Raw genomic sequence first — 25,156 nt, 5'->3', positions numbered from 1 at the left:
TTCCAAAGTTTGTACACACATACTTTATTGTATTATATTCAGAATACTCCACATGATAGAATGGGGCCAGTAGTAGAGCTAACCATGATGAATCCGACTAAAACCGTTAGTGATCAGAATTGAAGAAAGCAGACATACTTTAATGGATAAAAATCTATTCAATTACAACAAAATACATCCCAAATAAATCAAGAAATTAAGGCCAATGTATTTCTATGATAAAAGATAAAGATAGCTATTGAAACATTTGCAATATAAATTACAAATAAAGTCAAGACTGTTGACCTGAGCAAATAAAAATTTGTACAGCTAGAATGAATTTAGTGGTAATGAGCATATTAAACTTTATATTCAGCTTTATTGTATTTATTGTCGTGGAAGAACAAGTGTACAAAGTCCTTCGCGGACAGAAATGATAAAGTACAACATGACCCCCCCCCCCCCCCCCCCCCCACACACACACACACACACACACACATACATACACACACTACAATTAGATTCAATACAACAATTGTAACAAATACTGATACAGTACTAACAACTAAAACATTATGAACAGTCTACATAAGTTTTAGCAATAGACCAAACGACACATACTAATAATCTGACCCAGAAAAGGGGCAGGGGGGGGGTAAAAAGATGAATTTAGAAAAGGAGAGTTAGGCTAGAAACAAGAGGATAGTGAGTGACGGAGAGGAAGAGGAGAGCACCCATGGGAGTGAGAGGAGGAAGGTCAGAGACGAGGATGAAAAGGGGGAAAGAGAAAATGGAGGGAGATGAAGAGTTTGTGGGAAGAGAGAGCTGGAGGTGTGTGTGTGCATGTGTGTGTAGGTGTCTGTGAGTGTATTTGTGTGTGTGAGCGGCAGAGAAAGAGAATGATTTGTTTTCAGTGAAAGGTGAGGCCACTTAGCCGAGGCGTAGAGCTACAGCGGAATCTATTACCATGTGTCAAAGGAAACTCGAGAAGGGCACGACCTGACTGTGTGTGTGTGTGTGTGTGTATGATTGTGAGTGAGTGACAGACGGAGAGAGAGAATCAGATCTAGCTGCTTTTGAAATGGCATGGGTGTGTTTGATATACATTTTTGTGAGTGCGAAAGTTTAAATGATGGTTTCATATGTAGTGTCATATTGTTTTTGTGTGTTTACGTGAGTGTGTGTGTTCAAAACATCATCACCTCCTCTTCATTATTGTTTAGTATTTCTTTTGATGCAACATTTGTGTGAAAATGTCATGACATAGCAATTATTAGGTTGTCGCAAAAAACTTGATCAAAGTGACCTTTGACCTCAGGAAATTAGTTTTGACCAGTGCGTATGAATATTAATATGCAAGTTCCATCATTGTCTGTTCAACATAGAGCTTATTTTGAGCAACAACTCAAAATCAAATGGAAGAATTTTGTTGAGGGAGCTGGTACACCACACATCACATCACATCTGGAAAGGTAACAAAGTAGAAGTCAACCTGCATTTGTGTGTGTGCGCATGTGTGACTTTATGAGAGACACTATGGGTATGTGTGCGCGTGAGAGAGAGAGAGAGAGAGAGACAGCTTGTCACTCTACACCTCATGGATTCTGTGGCTCACCAGAGGCCAGTGCGGTTCACTGAGGGCTGCAACACTCTAACCACACTCTGTGTGTGAGTGTGTGTGTCTGTGTGTGTGTTTGCCAAAGCCGCAGGCCAGCGGCCATCCTCTCTGTGTGTATAACAATATTTCTTTGCACCTCACAAACCAATCGCTCCCCTTCACTTGCCAGATATTTGAAACACTGACATCCATATGCGCACAAACTCACTCACACATGGGATGCTGCATTGAAGACAACTCAGAAAATACGAGACAAACCCCATCCCGTATTGATTCAAAATGGAACGCGCCATTTTCTTCTCAAATACGGGACGGTTCTGTATTTTAAGGGACGAGTGGCAACCTAAGGGTCGGGGGACAATAGGAAGTGACACCATCTCATTGTCCTGTCGGTTAAACACTGCCTCCTCTGCTAATTTGTGTGTTTTTGTGTGTTTGGAGAAGCCGCGTCAGCGTTCTGTCCCTCGGTCAGGACGCTTTGGTTTCGGAACAAAACAAGAGTCAAAGAGAGGGGGGGTTGCTGGGGTGAAGAAGGCGATGGGTAGATGGATGTGAAAACAAGTGAGTGGACTGACAGTCAGGGCGGCCATTGATCCTCCTCTCTGCTCCCTCCATACCATCGGCAGAAGACAGATAGTGTTGAGGTGGCCCGTATTGGATTTATGAGTTAATGGCCTTGCCAGGATGGGACAGATGGATAAATAAGGAAGAGGAGAAAGACAGAGGGAGGGGGGAGATGAGCCAGGCATGATCTGTGGGGAGGGGACAAGGAAGAGAAACAAAAGTTAGTTATTTTCTTCTGCACTCTCTGTTTGTTCGTAGTGAAAGACTGCTGCTTCTTGGTTTTCTTTTATTCATCATTTATGTGTTTTTGTGTTTCAGCACTTCCAATGGCATCTACACGATTCCTTTTACCTTCATCAAAGGCAAAAAGGTCCAAATATGGTCCAACGAGCAAGTTATAGGAGGAAATCATTGGATTGGATCATTCTTTCTATGGTTGGTCATCATTGGAGTAAAAGAAATGCATAGTCGTGCAAAAAAAAAAATCACGGCAACCTTTGTTTCACTGATAATTCAATTGATTACTAGCTCTTCAAAAGCTTGCATTCAAACAGTGTGTTTATAACTATAGAGGTAAAAACAAAAGAAACCTATTGGCTATTTAAACAGACAAGAAACTGGGGTTTATTGACTCAACTGTATTTTACAATTACATTTGTCTTTTCCTTCATTATCGGAGACAATGAGATCGGAGTCATTTTTCCCTTCAACCACATTTAAACTGGTAGACGAAGGAAAAGAAAAGGAGGTGAGAGGGAGAGGTGAGGAGGACGTAGACACACTCGGTCCCTTAACGACGTTCGGTCCAAGGTCGCGACTCCTATTCTGCAAGGAGTGACGAGGGCTGTCATCTGTATCACTTACTGTGTCTGCTGCCTGTTTCTGTGTGTGCGTGTGTGTGTGTGTGTGTGTGTGTGTGTGTTAAAAGCACAAGATTAGAGTGGCCACCGACTGTAATGATAATACATACGATTATTAATAACATTAAAGTGAGGTATGTATGTCCCGTAGAGATGATGCACTGCAGATGTGTCCTCCACAGATCAGCCCTCAGCCATCTGTCTTCAAACCAGCAAATTCTGCCCCGCCCCCCCCCCACCCCAATAGTACAGACGATGCAGTGGACTCACTGACCGATCTATGGAATCGGGTCTTATGCACTTAAACATGCTAACATATAGATATATCTGTATCTAGTGAGAGGAGTTGGGGAGAGAGAACCGATTGATCATAATACAATTAAATTTAGTATGGCCTTCTCCAAAAAGAGAAACAAGGTCAGAGAGACCAGAACCTTCTACCAAGAATAAATATGAATGTTGGTTCAGTTTAAAACCAGTATGTTTCATATGTTCATAGACCGGGATGATGATTAGCAGCTTCAATATGATGCTCAACTACAACAGCTCTTTTGAGCAATCGTACCCACCTATAACTGAAAGGAAGATGTAGCAAAATAAATCTAAGAGCACAATATGGTGATTATCCTAAAAAATGAATTCAAGTTAACAATTATGTTAACAGAGCGGACTAGAGCGGAAACAAGGGGGTTCCATAATCATAGACTATGTTCATACCCACACATTTCTCTTATTAGAAGATGAGATGAATATAACAACAACATTCTGGTAAAAATGTATCTTTATTTTACAACTAAAAGGCTGCTTCAGTAATGATAGCCCTTAATGATAAGTTTAACATTAACGTGATGCTCTGGACCCTTGAATGAGGATTTCGTCCAAATGAACATTGTTTAAATATCCAGTTCATTGGAGAATAGGAAAGCAAAACAATTTTCCAGGACATTTGGGATAAAATATCCAAATAATTTACCCTCTACCCGTTTATACAAAGAAGAGTTTTTTTTGAGGTGAAGAAATTAACCTTGATGCATATGTGTCTTCTGCTAGGAGATAATTTAGTCACGTGGGTGTGTTTTTGTGTTTGTCTCTGTGTCCCTCTGTCCTTTTTGATCTCGCACACTGCTGCTCCATCATCTTGATATTTTTGTGCCCACTGAGAACCTGATGCTTGAGGACATCTGGAGGTCGTGGGGATTTTATTGACTGTTTCAAATAGCCATTGAACCCATGATCGTCGTGACACAGTCAGTGGGGCCTGCACATGAATGACATCTTGGGAAGAGTCTTCTCATGACGTAAGAGAGCTAGTTTGCTAACCAGCAGAATTAACAGCTAATGGGGCTAATAAGACTAACAATAACTGAACTTAACACATGTTGGGTGACATTGCAACATTGTCACCCAACATGGTTCAGTTAGCTCTAGATCAACTGTTCAAATGAAGGAACTGAGAGTAAAATTTTCCTTGAGGGCGTAACAATGTAAAAAGAGCAGTAGAGTAGAGTATATGTGAGTAGTACCCCGGGGCTTTTAAATCAGCCTATGTTAACTATGCACTGGTCTCTCCAAGCTGACCTCCGTTGACCTCCCCGTCTTTACTCGTCCACATCTACAACTCTCCTCTCATTCCTCCATCACTCCTTCCTGCGCTCACGTCTTTTTTTGTCATCCATGAAGGAAAATTAAAAATGTAGATCTAATCGGAGGGAGGTTGTAATGCGATCAGGATGACAGGGGATCAATGGAGACTGTCACACACACACACACACACACATAAATATGCTACCAGTGATGCATGTTGTGGAAGGGAGGTATGGATGGATATAAGGAACAGAAGAAGGGGAGGACGCAGACCACTCCGGCTTCACGGCCCTTTTTTCTAGACCTTTATCAGACCTTTTTTTAAGTATCTTCATGTTTCTATGACACCAAACTGCCCACTATTTCTAAATGCATGATATATGATATATGATGACTATACAGCTTTGTTGCTTTGTCACTTTTCCTGACCAGAGAAAGACACTCCATTATACCTGAAAGAGTTTTTTTTTAACTTTTAGAATGTGATTTCCTCAACACCTAAGAAAACATATGGAGTTAAGTTGTCCTTACATCAGAACATCAAGTTTTCTCTGATAAAGCTAAATGCTAACCTTTGCTAACTGCACAAAAAGCGAATATTTTGACTAAAGTTACATCACATGTGTTAAAAGTACACATTTGGAAATTACATGATTGTACTATGAAATTGTAGACCATCCATAGGAATAGGGTATTACCATATTGTATACTGCAGAAAAAAAGAATCACATCCAACATTTGTAACCTTTTGTAAACGATATGCCAGTCCTTGCGTCAGGTTATTAATTATAAAACTTTCTCAATCCAGCTCCACTAGAATGCACCAGAAAAAAAACAGAAAAGTTCCACTTCAAACAAAGCGTCCCTGTCTCTCACTGTGAAGGGAACAATAAATGGTGCAAGAATACTTTACCTACTAAGATTTATGGCATAAATATTGCATTGCAGGCAGATGTGGCCTTTAAACTTTGAACTTCAACCTAATGCAGGTAACACATCCACCATGTTCCTGATCCAAATCTAATCACAGTGTAATCATTAACTGTCCTCTTATCACACATACACACACCTGCTCGACCACGTATGCACATGCACACCCCCCATTCTCGCTCACAATGAAAATAAATGAAATATTGACCCAGAGGATTCATGCATACTCAACATTTTATGTGAGCGACGTATGAATTAGATATGCTAATGAGTCCGCTCAGGGTGCCAATAACAGATATGATGATGATGATACAGGGGAAGGAGATCAAGCTGTTTGAAAGTCACACAGGGTATACATCCCATGAACTCGTACACCTCCGCCTATTTGCCTATCAAGGCTTGGTGAAAGAGTTGAAGCTCCAGAGGGAGAGCTGGAACATCTTTCAGGAAGTTGTTGGTACTTTGAGGTTGTTTTTTCGGTAAAGGCTGGTTACACCTGCAACAATTATTAATTGTCATTACTTAACACAATAAAGCCCAACCAAGTTCAGGACATACAGAACTTATCTTATAGAACTACCAACCGTCTCCTCATTGAAATATAAACATGAGGAATACTTTGTCCATCATCTTGCTGTGTCGCAGCACTAAGTATCCTGATGTAAAGTTGGAGTTCTCCTCTGGTCTCCCATCACAAGCCTCCCGCCACCTTCTACCATCTTATTCTTACTGTGACCAGAATGTGGACAGCCAGCATGCTGGGTGACGGAGCAACTGAAACTGCCGCGTTCTGCATGTTATAACCGTAATGAATAATTATTACATGCTATTCTTTTCAGATTCAAATGCAATTCTGGGTGGTTGAATTTCAGAGGACCATCCCTGAGTTTGGAGGTTTGGGTTCTATTTGGATTGGGATGCGATGGGATAATTTTCCCTCCAGTAAGGATGTGGACAGAGGTCCAGTCATGTCGATCATAGTAGTATATTTAACCAACGTGATTCTATATTTTCAATCCTACTTTCCTGACAGAGGAGAAATCTGTACAGCTGGATAGGATGAGAAAACAAATTTAGAAAGCTACTTGCCACTTATCAGGAAAGAATCCTGGAAGTGTCCTCTGACTGTGGCCTCCAGATGATGTTTGCACAATCCACAGTCACACAGTTTTGCACCCTGACCTGGGACAGAATACCTTGGAGCATTTACTGCCCTTTTGTCAAACATATTTATGTGAGGGCTTCTTTCTCTGCAATGAGTGTGATCAAAACAAAGGAACAAACTACACCTGGAAAATACCTTCACCACAGCAGTTGCTGGGGCTGCTTAAACGAAAATTTGTAGGGGTGCTATTCAGCCAAATTCTGTTTTGGGAGCATTAAAATCATATGAAGTAACAACATTGTTAGCTTTAAATGTGAGTGCCAAGTTTAATTACGATGCTACAGATTTGGTGAGGACAGGCCAAGTACCTTTGAAGTGTTGTGTCTTTACTTATTGGGCCACAACCCTTAAAACTTCTTTGGTCCATAACATTAAAACCAAGTGAGACACGTTATTTGATTGCATTGAACCAATTATGATCCGCAGGAAATTTGGTGAAACTCTGACTTAGCGACTTAGGGTCGTTGTGTTTTAGAAAATGTAAAACTTTGGAATATCTTGATAGATAGATTTCCATACCATCAGTTTTTTGTAGAGCATGTGGTTGAGGCCCTGTGTGCAAAAATTAAAGTTAATCGGTCATTGGTGGAAAAAATAAGCTTATAGGCAAAATTGCAAAATAGCCATTTCTTTATACCCAAATGCGTGACTCCGAAACATTTTCGCAGTTCTGATGCGCATGCCAAAAAGTGTTTCTGAACATGGGAAAGGCCTCAAAAGTGTGATTAAAGTCAATAATTGTCTTTCAATCTTTCAGTCTGCTCATGCCCTAAATATTCAGTATTTCTTGTCTCTAAGCTAATGTAACGATTTCACAATATGTGACCTCAAATCAAGATCATCTGATCATAAGTAGAGATGAAATAGAGATGGTTTTGTAGGTACATGACCATGACCCGGGATGACACATCCATCTGTCTGTTTTTTTTGTGTGTGTGTGTGTGTGGGTTGTGCGTGTGCTGCTGGTGAATTTCTGTGGCTTTTATAAATTGTCCACTGACTGACCACTGTGGTCAGACACAGTGGTCAGCTTAAGTGACCCCCCCACCCCTTACCCTTCTCCCCCAACGCACACACAAGACACACACACACACACACACACACACACACACACACACACACACACACACACACACACACACACACACATACAGATCTTCATTAACAAAGAAACATTTATATTGATCTGTTCTACAGCTCATGTTACAGCCAAGAAATATGTATGGGGAACACTAAATGGGTTACACACACACACGTACATCAGAACACTTTGTCAGATACACGTTCACTCACACTGAAAAGGGAAACATGCAAACACCCCTGCCTCAGCCCACCCTCACACACACACACACACATGCAGAGTGGTCAGTGCTAAGCAGGTTATGGTTAGTGAATTAGTATTGACCTACTGCTTACAACATTATCTGTGGCTATGCTCACCACTGGTGTCACAACTAAGGCTAAACGTGTGTGTGTATTGTCAAAATATGTAACATTATTACCTCAGTAAACCAAAGTTTTATGTTTGTATTGTAACTCACATTTAATAGGGTTTGAATGAAATGCTTTGGATTCCTGCATGTCCATACCGTATGTGTGTGACAGAGATCCTTTAGTATCATAACTGTCATGGAGGAGATTCTACACGGACCTAATGCGGCCATCACTCATACACACTGCCAAGGACTCTATTTTCTGTGTGTGTGTGTGTGTGTGTGTGTGAGTGAGTGATTGTGTAGGTTGTCAATTCTGACCTTTTATAAGGAGGATTAATCTCAGTTTGTCTGCAACACAGACTTCCACACAGTAGTAGACAGAGAGAGAGAGAGAGAGAGAGAGAGGGCGGATTTTAAGCAAGACTCGACAGACCAGTGAAGGATCATGACCATGACAAACCCCATGTCTCCACATGAATATGTCCCAATCGTGTCACCAGGCGCCTGGACATGACTCGTCCAGAGAACTAATAGAATGACAGGGTGCACCTCCCTTTGTACCACCATCCTTGTGCCTTGGTTATATTAATGTGCTAATCAATGCGATTATTGTGGACACGATAAATGCAATCAAATAGTTTAACGCAACTTTATTTACTTCTAAGGAAACTGCCGCGATTGGAGAGACCGAGGACCTCGCGTACTAAGGCTTTTAAGCCCACTTCAGGCCTATTTGTTTCGCACTGATCCCGTACTGAGGTAAAAGACTGCCTGCGCGGAAACTGAAAAAGGCATAATGCGCTTTCCCTGTCATGCATATGCATTTACAGGAGGGTCAAGGGGAAAGTAAGAGATTCAAATAAAGAGAGTGGAGGGGATGTGCAAAGTGCACCTAATTATGTATTCCGAGTTATGTACAGAAACTGCCCGTGGAAGCCTCTCTTTTGCGGTGAAAATGCGGGCGTCCTCACATATGCCTCCTGGTGAAATGGCAGCAGAAATACGAGCCAGACGGCGACGTAGGCTATGCAGACAGGCCGAAAGGATTTTTGCCACAGGGATCACACTTTCCCATTTGAGTGAACACAAAATCATTACATGCTACATATTAAGCAGCAATGGATTATTACAGTTACTGGAAGAAACCAAAGATGACATAGCATCTCCGAATCCATTCCTGCAGTTGTTAAACAATGACATTACAATTATTGGCATCAGGATCATTTCAAACAGTGGGATCATCGCAGTCTGCACTCAGCCGAATTATAGCACAACTACTTAACGCTTTCCTATAGCGCACCAGTCCTCAAAAATATTTGTTGTCACAGAATTTATGATTTTGCTGTTTTGACTTCGGCTGATTAATAATAGAAAGAGGCTAGGAGGTCCATCTACTTATACGTTTAAATCCTCGCAATGTGCGTTGTTGTGGGCAGAGAAAGGCGCTGATTACCTGATGAGCTGCAAGGTTTGTAAATACGACATAAAGTATCACAGAGAATGTTACATTTGCAAATGTACCTACATGAGGCCCGAGACGGTAGATAAAGATGGAGAGAGCTTTTTGTATTGGAAGTAAAATAGGCACGACAAACAGCGGAGAACTGTGCAGAGGAACTCATTGTTTCAAACAGAAACGGGATGAGTGCAAAACAGACCACTTTAGGCAATGATAGTGCCCAGAACATAATGGAAGCTGCTAGGCTCCTTCTATCTCAAAAACTACCCTGCATGCAATTTGCCCTCCCACAGGAGGCACCAAGTGTCTTTTCATATAGAACCATTGAAATATGAGGAAAGCACTTCAACAAAAGATGATCTAATGTGTGTGGTTTTGGGTTAAAAAAAGAATATTAAAAACAATGAAACCATAAAATACACGTTAAAAAGTGATTGACAGCCCTAATTTACTCTCTTTAAGTCCATTTGAGACTTATGCGTGTGCGGCTTTGAGCTTTTGTGGTCTCGTATGCCAACAAGTGGCTATTTATTTCTGTGCCATCATGGATTGGCACGAAACACTGTACAAACTTTCATGTTCCCCAGAGGACAAACCATTTTGTCAAGCAGCCCACTACACGATGACAATGAGAGAGCGAACAAGCATGAACAAAAGCAGGACCTGGAAACTACAGCAGTATTGTGATGCTGTTTGACCCCCCCATCAGACCCCCCCCCCCCCCCCCTATGACAGATAGCCAGCACATCTGGCACTGCTTTGAAAACCTCAAACCAAGACGCATGTCAACCACAATCACACCCCTTGTCCACCCACACTCGTAGTCCGGCCCATCTCCACGTCCAGAGCAATAAGACATCAGATCCACCTTCATTGGAGCAGAGATAAAATCAAACCAGCCCCCCCCCCACCTATCCACCTCAACCGTCAGCCCCAGCCAAATCCAATGAAAGCTCAATACTCGCCGTGATTGATTGGCTTCCAATCCAATTGAATCTCTCTCAGATGGAGGTGGTAGGGTGGGGGAGGGCGGCCTTGCTCAAAGCCATTAAGCATTGGCATGTGTTATTGGGGGGACCACGCGCTTCCAGAAGACAGTTAAGAGAGATGGCAGGAGAAGAGAAGTAATTGAGAGAGATTGAGGGTGTGTGGGATGGAAGAAGACAGAGAGAGAGAGAGAGAGAGAGAGAGATGTCTGTATATTTACTAAGGGTGGGGGTGGAAAATAAATTTTCAGATGCATCACGATGCTCTCTTGAAAGATTATGACCCAATGCAGAAACTCAATAATCGGAAATTTCAACCGTAGTCCTCAACATTGTGATCGGCTGTAACAATCCTGTGACTCCTGGCTCCATTCCATATTCCGGGCTCCACTGAGCTCAGCCATATCAATCCTTTAAGTATGGAGTTACCAGGCCAAAACCACATCTAGATGATAGCCCAGTAGGTGGACAGTAATCATGGAAAGTTTCATGTTGATAGATCACTGAAAACTACTCTACAGGGGGGGGGGGGGCTTTGGTGCAGGCCTCACAGAAACGTCAGCTGAGAATTTCAGAATGATCTCAGCCTTTGGTTGTCGGTTTCACACCTTTCATCCACTTGTTTTGATTGTCTGATCCCAATGGTTCCGAAGACCCCCGCGTAAAAAAGAGCGACAGCTTCCTTTATTCCCCAAAGGCCCAAATGGTTAGCGCGAAAAATGGCCCTTGAGAGTGCCGATTGGCTGAAAAAAACTCCCTTACCCTCAATCCAGCACAGAAGACCTGCTTGTGGTGCCAATTAAATGGCAGGTGGATGTACCTCACTCAAAAAAACGGGATTCATTTCATGATTTCGTTAAAAACGTCCATGGTAAGGGGCATTTATGGTTCATATACTGAATGATTAGTGGCCATTTTTGCTCTGGTTTTGGTAATTCTTCGGTATTTTTCGGCGAGAAATTATACTCATACCAGCGTTTTCTGCGATTTGCCGAATTAAAAGCTTGCAGGAAAAGCAAAGAAACACCTGTCAACCCCAACTATCACAGTACCCTGTGAGCAGCTGTTCTTACTCTCAAGCCACATTGTCCAGGAGAAGAGAGCAGCATTGGTTCCAGCAAATGTGAACATGCTTATCTCAGCAATTGGCTAAAAGTTAAAGATGATTATGTTAGGATGCATCTTTGACGCGTTCTGTCTTTTGCCTCTGTTGTCTCCACAAAGTCTCCTTCCCTCATGTGTATGTCATCCCTGTTGGTTTTGTTTTGCCATGTGCTCGTTGTCGGTGTGTTCTTGGTCCCACCTCCAGACACCGCCTATAGCCAAGCAGTACACAGCTGAGACCGATAAGGACTCGTCAATGGTTATGCAGAGTGTGCAGAGGGAAGCTTTGATAGAGCAAGGAAGTGGGCCGCCTTGGAGAAGCAGTTCACCACCGCGACAATGACCATGTTCCCATGCAAGGATGGCAGACCTGTGTTAAAGTTCAAGGCGATATGAGACCAGGGACGATGAGTCACTAGGAGTGGTAGCAGCGGGCCGCCAAAGGGTCGATGGAACGACTTGTTGCGGGAACAGGTGGCGCAGACACTAACAAATGCCCTTGTGTCTGCCTCAAGCGACCTCCACCAAAAGGTGTTTGGTGTTTTTGTGGCCTAGACGGTAGGAGATGGAGAAGTCGAAACAGCCAAAAAAGAATGACCTCCCGCCTGGCGGAGGTTTTAATGTAAGTGTTTAGGGTCAGTCCAGACCACAAATGGCAGTGTCTGCATTCTTCCAGTGCTAGTCCAGTCTTGGAGGAGGTGAGTCTTGTCAGGGGGGCTGCAAGCGTGCTGTAGTTCCCGATGAAGCGACGGTAGAAGTTAGCAAACCCCAAGAACTGCTGCAGCTGTTTCCGAGAGGAGGGGGGCGGCCACTCTGTTACTGCCTTCACCTTTTCGCCCTCACCTGACTCGTCTTAATAATGAACCCCAGGAACCAAACTGGGGTTATGCGGAACTCACATTTCTCTGCCTTCACAAATAGCTTGTTTTCCAGCAAGCGTTGGAGGACCATCCAGACATGACGCTGATCTGCAGAATAGATGAGAATGTAATTTAAGTACAAAAATACAAAGAGATTGAGAAAATCTCATTCACAAACGCCTGGAATACTTCAGGGGTGTTGATTAGTCCAAACGGAATGACTAATACAAAAGTGACCGAGGGGGGTGTTAAATGCCGTCTTCCACTTGTCCCCCTCTCAGATGCGCACCAGGGGATACGCGTAGCGGAGTTCAAGCTTGGAGAAGATTGTGGCTTCAGCCAGTGGTTCAAAGGCTGAGTTAATCAACGGCAGGGATTTTTTTTCTTTTTCGGGTGGTTATGCTGTTGTCCTTCTTATCCACAAAAAAGAACCCGGCTATGAGTGGTGTTGAGGACCGGCAAATTATTCCAGCTATTAAAGGCTGAAAGATGTACTTCTTCATGGACGCCTTTTCTTGTCTAGACAGGTTATATATCCGGCTGGAAGGGAACAAGGAGCCGGGGTGAAGGTCAACTGTCCCGTACCGTCCGTGCACGGCGGTCCCTATAATTTTAATAGTCTGGCCCGTTTTTGATCAAAGTAGGCAGTATCTGGCCCAAACATGAAATGAGTTTGACACCACTGCTCTATGTGTCTTGCTCCACCCCAGAGTCAAAGCAGGGAGAAAGAGTGTGCGGGAGTACAACCATAAGGAAGCATGCAACATGGTAAGGGTTTGGTAGAGGAAGAGGGTTTGCTCACCAGTTTCCCAATCGCTACTGGCGAGCTCCCCCGTTTGGGGCCAACTGGGCAGGAGGAAACAGAATGTCCCAGTCGGCCACAGTATAGGCACTCACCAGCTCCTCGCCACCTTTTCCTGTCCCAGGAGATCTCACAGAAATATTTAAAATGACCCTGACAGCAGTATATGCATCCAACAGATCACATGCCAATACTACATGTGCTGTAAAACGTCTTGGCCCTTTTATTGTAATTCTGTGAGACCAGACTGGCAAAGGGTTTATGTGCGTGTGTGTTTGGATAGGTTTCAGTGTGTCTGTAAGCTCCTTTTATAATTGCCTTGTTAGGAGTTGAGTGTAACTTGAAACTGCTAAAGTGCTTAAAGACTACAGGGAGCAACAATAAAATGGATCATATATCTGTCTGCTTCTCATACAGTAGCAGCCAGAAGACACGGAAAATCCACAGCTTTTCATCGGATTGCATCTTAGAGCTGATCAATACTACACTGGTTCACTTTGGGAACCCACTTAACCTGATGTGTTCTCTCAAAATTCAAATGTTTTGATCACAAGCAAACAACTGACGGCCGAAGTATTCCTGGATTTGAATGGACTAAAAACTATATTGGGTCCGTCACAATGGTTCAACGAACCCTTTAACATTTATCTTTTTAAAAATTACTTAAAAACTCAAAATTGTAATGTTGAGACATACTTAGAAAGTAAGAGAGACATGATATCGTTGCTAACACGTCTCCTTGCGAACCTCCCCCATATATATACGGATGTAGCCTTAAACTTATTTTCCTCACATTACCAACCTCGCAGCCACTTTCTGAGCATTTGCATTTTCCCTGGCGTGGTGCAGCCAGAACCACCTGGAGATCAACGTTCTAAAGACAGTGGAGATGGTTGTGGACTTCAGGAAGAACGCAGCCCCACCTTCGACCCTCACCCTGTCTGACTCCCCCATCACCACTGTGGATTCCTTCCGTTTTCTTGGGCTGCATCATCACCCAGGACCTCAAGCGGGAGCTGAACATCAGCTCCATCACCAAACAGGTCTTATCTTATCTTATTCCTGCACTACGTTGCCTTTTGTCCATTATTGTACCGTCTGCTGCCATGCATCAACTGCCATGTCAAATTCCATGTATATCTGACATATTATGGCAATAAACGTTTCCTGATTCCTGATTCCTGACGCCCTTCCTTCAGTGAAAATGTGTTGTTCTGCACACAATGCAAGAGCTGCCTACATCTTTGGTCGTGCGAAGGGCAAATGTCATCTTAACAGGTCATGTTAGGATACTAATAACAAAACAGATGGCTGAGAACGTTTCACATTGAGATTTTGCTCCATTTTCTGGAGAGTTGACACATTACAAAATTACAACATCCAGATAATTTACTTACCGTTCATGACAATTGTCATTTAATTTGTTTTAATTTTAAGCATTTACATGTATTTATTTGGATCCTTCTAAGCGTGCTCACTATTTGAGGTCTCAGAGTGGTAGGCCATGTTGCCTCAGAACAAGAGTTTGTTTCTAACTGTTGGCGAGAGGAATCAATTACTGCTTGATGTTTCATACTCCTTTGGTACGTGATTGAGAGTGCCGTTTACATATGTGGCAATGTCATTTTATACCAAAACAGCTGCTCGTTTATTTTTCTTATGGTGAAAATATTTGGTAATTTAAACAGCTATTAGCTTTGAATCAGATAATGAGATCAATTGTCAGACATGATGTGACTATGTAGTAAATAGCGTGTGTGTGAGACAAGAAAACACACACACAACAGATGAAAGGAGGGCTTATGTTGATAATGAGGCATATTTGACATTACCTTCATCTCTTTGCTCTGCCTCTTCCTCCCACAACTCCCTCTGACCACAACTCCCAGTGTCCTGACAAACCAAGAGAGAAACAGACACAGAGAGGAGCTGAAAAAAATGGGGAGGTGAAGAAAGAGAGAGCAACCCGCAGACCGCATAATGGTTGTGGCATCAGTTATATGGCTACTGCAGAGGGAGAAAGAGCTTCATTTGGACTTCTTTGGTTGTTCAGAACCAAATAAAGTAACATGCAATTTTCCAAAGGAAAAAAGGGACAATGTGAAAACCAACAGAATACTAGTCTAGACTTTGGTAGTAGGGATGAAACTATTTCCTGTTTCCTTTGGTTAATACAGTAAACAAACCGCAGTCCCAGGAGCGAAAGTCTGGGACCATCCTCCCTACACGGAGTTTAATTTAGAGAGAGGTATCAAATGCATTTTAAGCGATGTATCTCTACACAGCTGTACACTGTAATGAATTGCTGTTGATCCATCTGATATCTTAGTCAATATTTAAAAATAACACAACATAAAGTCATCCTGAGCATTTAAATAAAAGGTGTATTTTAATAAGCACAGCGGCGAATAACCAAAATGTAATGCAGTATTTTTGTTAAATGGTGTAAATACGTTTCACTATGTTCAGTGAGTCGCAATCAGGTTGGGACCAACACAAAATAGGAGGATGATGAAGTGTCTCTAAGAATAAATCAAATCCTCTCTCACTGTTAGCTCTCTCTTTCTCCCTGGCACTGTCATTGAGTTCATGCAGTTTAAATTGTGATTTAGTTAAAATGTGTTTTTTTTAAATTTTTCAAATATGTGTCTAGTTAAACTGTACTGTACTGTAAATTATTTTACTGTTTTTTTGGTATGTTATGTCATTTAAAACGGTGGTCAGAGATCTTTGGCTTTGACTCAAAAATAATTTACATGGATTTATCGAGCAGCACTACAGCCAGGATGTGGAAAAGAGCTTCCATACACTAAACATTTGTTGAGGTCCACAGTGTGGTACGATCTGAGGGTGTGGACACGTGTAGAAGAGTTCAGTGAGGATAAGCTGTTGGATATCTCTAGCTCTTACAACACCTCCTCATATCTCCGTCTATCTCTGTTCCTGTCTCCACTCGGACCGCGGCCATAAAGATTACACTCCTAAAGTCCAGAGGTTAACACTACCTGGTTTACAAGACCGAGCTGAGATACCCGACACTCATTCCTCTGCACACCTCACATCCTCAGCAGAGCAACACACACAGGTAAGTGATCCTGAGTCGCTATTATAAAAATATCGAGCTATAAGTATTTCTGTAGTTTCATGACAAAATACTGAAATAGGTATATGTATGATTTTGTACCGAGACAGCATGAAGTATGATTTAACAAATGTCTTAAGTCTTGATAGATAATAACTAAAACATAAGACTTACATGTGGAAAAGAATTCAAGTAAAGTAATGAATCACATAAATATTTTTCATTAAACAAAAACAGGGCATGCAAGTAATAACATGCAGTTAACTACGTTTTGGGGACACTTCTCATAACTTAATCATCCAAATAATATAGATAAACGTTACTGTCTGTTGCTGTGCCAACAATGTCTGTGTGACAGATTGCCATAAAATGCATTCATATTATTTCCCAATGTCCCATCCGTTAAAAAAAATGCTTTAGAAATACGCTATATTGCTATTGCTTTAATTAATTATTTTTTGCAAACTGGATTTAATGTCCTTTAATTGAGACATTTCTGTCTTTCAGGCTATTAACTTTCAGGCTTGGCTATTAACATCCAAAGATAAAAAGAAAAGAAAAAAGATGACACTCATAATTAATTTTTAGTAACCATAACACAACTCCGATTATCTCCTCGAATTCTTGACTACAGAGATCTTGTGATTGTAAAAAAAGTGAATCCACTCCATGGTGGAATGAACGCAAATACATCTACTTAAGTACTATTTTGAAGTACTTGTGGCCTAAATTACTTTAGCATTTCATATAACTGTACATATTTTGCTTCACAAAATTAATTTGACATTATTGTCAAGTGTGTGTGTTACTAGTGAGTCTTGTAAGTATTAGTGAGAGCAGATGTATCTATGTAAGGATGGACTGTGAATACACCGTACGCCTACTGCGCAACACATTATGAAATCAAATGTAATTGAAAGTAATTGTGTAATGGAATCATTATTAGAGTGTTTTAATGAAACACACAGATTCAAATGATCAGTGAGCGGCTCACACCGACACACACTGTTTTGTGCTGTGGCGAGATGTTACCGGCTGGTAGAGCAGTTCATCCAATCTCAAATCCCGATAGTGAAGCGCTGATGCTTAGAGGCCCAGTGCTGGCTCCTGCACACACACCTTGCTCTCCACAGGCCTCCGTCTGAGACACTTGATAGACGCTAAATTGAGAAGGGAAAGAAAGGAAAGCCTTTCGCCATTCATAAATTCTTTAGATTCCAGAGTTTGTTAAAGAAATACAGAGTTTGGTTTGTTTCATTGTATAATAGAGAAGGAACTACATCCTGTAATACAAAAGACATTGATATAACATTTGAGAGTAATTCAATACATGTAAAGTAAAGCTACTATCTTACATACTAAGCTGGAAAAAAAACTGGTTGGCCTAGCTGACCATAGAGACTGGAGCGTTGGCCCAGCTCATGTTTGTGAAGCACACACAGCTAGATATGTGGTTTTAGGAGGAGTAACAAGCTGGAGCATTTTCTTTTTCTTCTACCTTCCAGACTCCTCTACTTACCTGCTGTCTTGATTTATTGTTGTCTTCATGAGCCCCTCACTTCACCTCGCCTCCACTCGTTTGTATAAGTCTTTGTCTGTCCCTCACTTTCATTTATCTTCTCTTCATGAATTTATCCCTCCTTTTTCCATCCGTCAGCCACTGGTCATAAAATGTTCTATGATCCCACTTTCATCATTCGTTATCTCTGATCTCCTCACCTGTCTTTACCGCTGTCCTTGCTCCCTCTGTATCTATCCATCTTCAGGTGTTGTCTGTCCGCTTTAAGCGGAGGGCAATTAGTCCGTCAGTCTCATTAATAATACATTGTTAAGCTTGTTAATTATTTACCTTAATTGCGGATATAAGTTTCCCTTCCGTTGACACACACATGCACACACACTGGTCACTAGCTCTCAAAGGCGACGGATGGATTGAGTTTCTCCGGCTCTCTTTCTTCTCCTTCTCCTTCTTTTTATCCCTATGTGTATATGTATGTCCTCAGATCAATACAGTTGATTGAGTGTAAATGAAAAGAGTGCAGCAGCTACTAAAACTGTGTCACTGTGTTAATGAGGCCCAGTGAACAGGGACTACTAATGTTTGTCTTCGGATTATCTCCTTTATTGAACACTGAAGCTTTTGGGCAAAGAAAGAAATTGAAAACACAATAGCCCTCTTAGAGCTGTTTTGGTCTCCTCCACCTTCTTCACCCCCTACTGTGGCTTCATCATGGCTTCACTGAGAACAAAGCAGATCGAAAAACTCAAATGCTGTAAACTGGCTTTAGAGTTCTCATGTGGATGAAGGAAAGACATTTCCACCTAAGAATGTTTTTTTAAACATAATAAGCAAGACTTTGGGCTCATCTTGAGAATATCTCATTTTAAAGTTTGGAGCTCAATGTTTTAGAAAACAGCATTTCTGAAAGTGAGCTGAACAGATGGATATCACTCTAACATCCTGTCTAATCTCCTGTTTATTTATTGTGTAAATGACTGGTTAAGGATCATGTTGTTCACTGTTTCCCCACATTATTTTGAATCAATCTTCTTTCTCTGATGCCACTATTTTAATGCATGAACATATCTTAATGTTCCTAAATGACTATCCAGCGAATTTCTGTACACCCCATTTCTGACGCTAATAAAAGGCTGTGATTTATTTCTACACGGTCAACACATGTTTTCGTTGATCTTTGTGCTGTACCTTATTTATCTGGAGAAACCTTTGGACCTGACCTTCAATATAGGGCCAGACATCCAAGAGTCTTTATCAGCAACCAAGTGTGATTATATATATATATATATATATATATATATATATATATATTACATTCAATATTCCTCTTTCTTTACATTCTCCCTCTTTTTCATTTCCCTATTTCATTGTGAAAATGAAGCATCCTCCTCATGTCCCTGTGTGTGTGTGTGTGTTTGTGTGTTCAGGTCGGGGATATATCATGCTGTGAAGCTGGCTGGAGCTGCTGTCAGTCAGCGTGAAGACAAGAAGATGGACAGACAGTGGACGTGGAGGACAGGGACGGGCGCCGTCAGTAACAAGGATTCATCCTGTTGTGATGCTGCAGGCTGACAGGATATCGTTGTTACTGGGGGCGAGGCTCTCACCAACACACACAGTGCCGCTGGACCTTACCATTTATGATGTGCTGTGATGTCATACGAGTAATACCACAGTCAACAAATGTAGAACCCCCTAGCTGAGACAGGAAACTGAGAGGGTGTTAAGTCTTAACTGCAGGGATTAGGTCTAAAGAGACAGAAATTGTGAAATTAGAATGCTGGAATGTTCACTTTAGTCAGCCAGCATTAACTGGTACAAAGAAGGGATCACACAGATGAGCAGGGACAGATGAAAACAGAGGATGAGACGATTGACCAATTTGAGCATAACAACATAAAAAAGGAAATCAAAATAGAAACCATGAAAACATATCTGATCACGACATTAGGGTGACTGTATGAAGAATGCAGTAAGTTGGTGATTTCAGGCTCAGCTAAGGTCCACTTGTGTTTGTACGTCCACAATAAGCCACAGACATTATTCTGTAGTCTACAGAGCATTGAAGCTCCGCCACCGATTCTGTGCAGGGAAAGTTACCTTTTTTTAAATATATTTAACATATTGCAACAAAATTACAGCAATAAACCCACCAAGTGTGACGTAAAAGTGGTGATTGGTTCTATAGATTCATGAAGATAAAAAAGATAAAATATGTGCTGCACCTGTCACAGGTGGCTCATTTGCCCCCAAATACTAAGTTTACATGGTCTAAATCCTTAATATAGACTAAATAGGAACTATGATTACCATACTAAATAAAGAACTATGAACCCCCACACACACACATGTGTTGAAAGTGGAGCCACAGACAAGTTGATATCAATAAATGAAAGAATGGACTCTAATTACCTTCAATTAAACCGTACCATGTCCTGTCAGGGCTCACATTGCTACTTGCTGTCTGCTTAAAACTACATTCTCACACTCACACACACACACACACACACACACACACACACACACACACACACACACACACACACTCTCTCCTCCTAGCCCACACTACTTTGGTTTCACCCGGCTAGTTCGTAGACAGGGCCTAGTGTGTGTGTGTGTGTGTGTGTGTGTGTGTGTGTGTGTGTGTGTGTGTGTTCAGTGTGTATTTATTTACCTGCCACAGTACTTTTAATGCACTGAGCCCTTCATTCTGACCCTAGGGAGCAGTGATAAGCACACATGCACAAACACACACAATCCCCACTCGCCTGCAGACATACACGGAAGTGTGGACAAAATTAAATACTGACAAAACTTGTGCCTGCACACACACACAAACATTCTCCCTCCCTCTTGTTTACACTGATACACACTGTTGAATGACAAAATAAAAACTCTCCTTTTTACAGACACACACACACACACTCACACATGTGCACTACCAGACCCCGGGAGGCCTCCCTTTAGCTCTGGCTTAGACGTTTGGTCGTGACACGCCGGAGGAGAGGCGGCCCAGCGGAACCAACCACGGCAAACAAACAAATAACAGAGCAGTAGGGGAGGACCAGAAAGTACTGGTTCATCAGTAGATCACACACTACACAGTGTGTGTGTGTTCAACATAGAGCGGGCCAAGTATATAAGTATTTGCTGCTTCATAGGTTATAAAGCCTCATGGATAATAGAGCAGGCAAACTATACATTAAACTGCGTCATAGATGCGTCGCAGATTGTAGAGCGGGAAATTGTATTGTTTGTGATGACAGGTGCAGGTCGAAGGCAAGGAGGGGGGACTCAGACGCGGAGTATTCAAAATAAAAGGACTTTAATAGTAAAAAATCAAAGCTCAAAATCACTCCAACAAAAAGGTCAAGACGGAGGAGGAAACAATGAAGACAAAAACAGGGACCTGGACTTGAAAACCAACAAAAGACTTGACGGGCCACGTAACAGGGTACTCAGACCTTGACACGCAATGACGCAACACCAGATAAGAGACTCACAGGGCTTAAATACACAAGGGAGGTGCAGGTGATTGAACACAGGTGGAAACGATCATTGAGACAGCAGACAATCACAGGGGAACACAAGACAAGGCAGGAAGTGAAGTTACTCAGGAACACAAGAGACATGAAACTACAAAATAAAACAGGAAGCAGACCCAAACCGTGACAGTCCATTTGTTTATTTGGTCAATGCGTTTGCCCTACCCTTGTATGGTATTGTAGTAGATTTGTGTATCGTCTGCATGATAACATACGTTGTTTCTTTCCATAATCTGAGTTAATGGAAGCATGTAGTGTTGAAAAGCAGAGCCCCCAGAATTGAACACCACTTGCCATTTTAGTCAATTCTGATCCTGGTGAAATTAGCTGCAGACACAAAGTATTCTCAATCCTTCAAGTAGGATTCAAACCAGTTTAGTGATGTTCTTTAAAGCAGAGTGTGTCGTTAAAATCTCTCTCCAGCATGGACCTCTCCATGTGATCCCCCACCATGCCTAGCGGTGTGCTGTTTCTTCTGCATACAACTAAATGCCGCTTTTTAACACATCAAATGCCTGTTGCATTTAATTAATTAAGAAATATCCTTGGACAATAATGAAATGAGCCGGCTGTCCTTTAATTTTACTCAATATAAGCGATAAATTAGTACCGGTACTAGAGAAGATAATCGAATACCGATTCAACTTTTCAGAAAACCACTTCCTACCGTTTCAAGGCTCTGCTTCCTTCATAAGACGTGCACTTTGTCCCGTTTAATTTAATTCAAAGAGCCCCCAAGTCGTACAGCCCAGCGTTTCCATCATTTGTCATCTAAAATAAACTTTGTCACCATGTACCACGCTATTATGCGCTGACATCACATGTGTCTAATGACACCTATATATTTTTTTATAGGAATTGACCCTGTAATAAGGTGGTTAATGCTGCGCTATGATTGGCCAGTCAGTGTCAGTGGGTGAGACCAAGGAGATATGTGAAGGTTTAAATGTATTATGAAAAAAAGCTGTATATAGTGGACTACAGAGCTTTCCCTAGAAATATTCATAGTCAGTATTGTGTTCATCGGCTTGGCTTGTACACAGCGAAAAACGGCTGAGTACTGAGGGCTGTGTTATCTGACCTTCACAATAGGAGTTTAGATGGAATTATAGATGTGCATTCTTCTGACAGAAGGACATTTACATGTACATTTAGTTATTTGTAAAATGGAAGGAAAGGAATGGAAATAAGATTTCCAGTATGATGCTTTGATAAGAGCTTACTGTAAGTTCTAATTTTATAAAGGAGGTCTGGAGCCTGGAGGTCTCTGTCTCGCTCTCTTGCCCTCCCTGTCCTTCATTTTCTTTTTCTTCATTTCACCACACACACACACACACACACACACACGCATTCCCCTCAGAGTGTGTGTGTGTGTGTGTGTGTAGTCTTGATCTCTTTACAGTGACATTAAAGCAGAGCAGCGTCTCCACTCTTTGCTCCGACTGACTGAGACTTAAAGTGTATTGTTGTCTAACACAAAGCCGGGTTGGTCGCTGTCTCTCTCTCACACACACACATACACACACACACACACACAATCCGTCACCAACTGCAGACTGAAGACACTGTGATTAAACTTGGACTTTGTGCACCATGGGCCTGCAAGAAGAACATTATGAGTGACTTATGATTACAGACACAATGAGGACAACGGTTGGTTACTTTCCATGATGGATGTGTTGTTAATTAAGATGACTACAAGCAATCATAAACCTCATACATGGGACAGATTCTGTATAACAGCACGGAGTATCCGACAGGGATATATGTTATTTAAAAAATACATGTATCATACTCCCAAACAAACCTGCCCTAAAAAACTTTAGCTTGATCATTTTCCTAAACTAAGCCAGATCAGAGCTAGGAGAAGGAGCAAGACTGAGTGGTCTGGGAGGAGCATTTTGAAGGAAGTGAAGACAGAATCACATGTTGAAAACCATCTGCTGCTCTTTTTTTCAGCAGTGCTGAGTGTAATGTAATTAGAAACCGCTCATCAATCTGCTTTCCTCAGGTGAAACCAGGCCATGTAATCGGCCCAGTCCAGGGTGGACTGGGAGAGTGGAGACGATACTTCCTGGCTATGATATCGGCGTGGTGCCCCTCTATAATTAGAGCCATTGGAGGAAGCCTAAGCTGGACCAGATCTATAATACCAAATCAACCGATTTGTCAAACCCCAACTGGTCCAGGAAAGACCCTACACTTCTAACAAACAGCAAACAACCACATGTCCCTTTTTTACATCCCATCTCCGCACTGAATATAGAACATTATACTGCAGGATAATTGAAATGTTTAAGGACACACTGCTACTCAATATTAAAACAATGAAAACAACACGTCTAGCGCAAATGATCCTGATTCATGAGAATTGACTACAAATTTTCCTCCGAGAGAACGCAGCGCATTTAGGGTGTTTGAGGTGCGTTTGGTAGGAACGCACCACAACCACTGGTACCTTCGTGGGGTGACATCGGATTGGCCACAGGCAGGTCCATGTTGAAAAGGACATCAGGGGAGTCTCAAAAAATCCACACACAAATGGAGAGCGATCCTCAAACAAATGTAGTGCGATCAACATATCAATACATACAAATCCACAAACATCAGAAAAATCCACACCCAGATACATACAAATGCAGACATTTTTTCATGTGTGCATAGGAATGTATTTGTGAATTTTATTATTCAATTTTTTGGGGAAATTCTTCTATGTGAATTTGTAAATCAAATGTATTTGTGAATTTTTCAGTTTTTCTGTGTATTTGCAAATATTGAGACTGATCTGACGCCACACTCTGGAGAGGATGTGAGGAGCACTGACCAAATGGTTCTTCTACCAAAATACTTTTTTTCTCATTATGAAATAACTCTCCACTAGTTCCTTCGCTATTACAGCGTAACAGTGCACATAACTGTAGAAAAAAACACTTGTCTTTTTTGCAGGTGGTGTTTTTGGCTATTTCTTGTATTAACATTCATCAGAGCCATACAAGTCATACTGTTTTATAGAACCTATGCTTACATAAGCCAATATCCTGGCATTCATTATCACTGAATTGAAAAGAAAAAAGTTCCTTTTATTGGAGCATCAGTTGGTAGATTGAGCCCTCGGTGCCTCCTCTAGCACCATCATCTGGTGGACTTCAGTGGTTAAACAACCCCTCTCAACCACAAAATATTCCTGCACAGGTGCATAAAACACTGGATCCCACTAGCAGATTCAATCTAGATCGGAGCTTCAAAGTGGTTACCATAACGTCATTTGTTGTTTTTGGTTGCCCATGACAGGTGGTAAGTGTTCTTTAACAATGTCTCCTACACGCTCTAAACACTGGTCGGCTACTCGAGACACGGCGACTATGACCTGCAAGGTCTGCTCAGACATGAATACATCTTATGAAGAGTAGGAAGATGCTTGTAAAAAGTAAATTTGTCTTAGTAGGAGGTGATATTGACACAGTTATTGACCCATCGGTTGACAGATCCAATATTACAAATAAGCGTACCTGGCAATCGACAAAAACATGAGCAATTTTGGTCTTGCAGACAGTTGGCGATTACAGTATCCAAACTCAAGAGAATACTCGTTCTTCTCTCCGGTTCACTTCTTCCTCAGCAGTAATTAAATTATAGTATTTAAATCTCGATAATCATTATTAG

General features: G+C 41.7%; 1 long non-coding RNA gene across 1 annotated transcript; it reads right to left on the bottom strand.

Moving 5' to 3' along the window:
* Positions 1-472: 472 nt before the first annotated feature.
* On the bottom strand, positions 473-19,204 carry LOC119223378 (uncharacterized). The gene is made up of 4 exons (XR_005120920.2): positions 17,462-19,204; positions 15,180-15,240; positions 12,585-12,653; positions 473-2,349 (listed from the first exon to the last, which is right to left on the bottom strand). It is a non-coding gene; the product is annotated as an uncharacterized LOC119223378 (long non-coding RNA).
* Between the last annotated feature and the right edge of the window lie 5,952 nt (positions 19,205-25,156).

Source organism: Pungitius pungitius, chromosome 3 (genome assembly GCF_949316345.1).
Source record: "Pungitius pungitius chromosome 3, fPunPun2.1, whole genome shotgun sequence".
NCBI classification, from domain to species: Eukaryota; Metazoa; Chordata; class Actinopteri; order Perciformes; family Gasterosteidae; genus Pungitius; species Pungitius pungitius.
The sequence above is the reverse complement of the archived record's forward strand: the minus strand, read 5'-3'. Positions and strand labels throughout refer to the sequence as shown.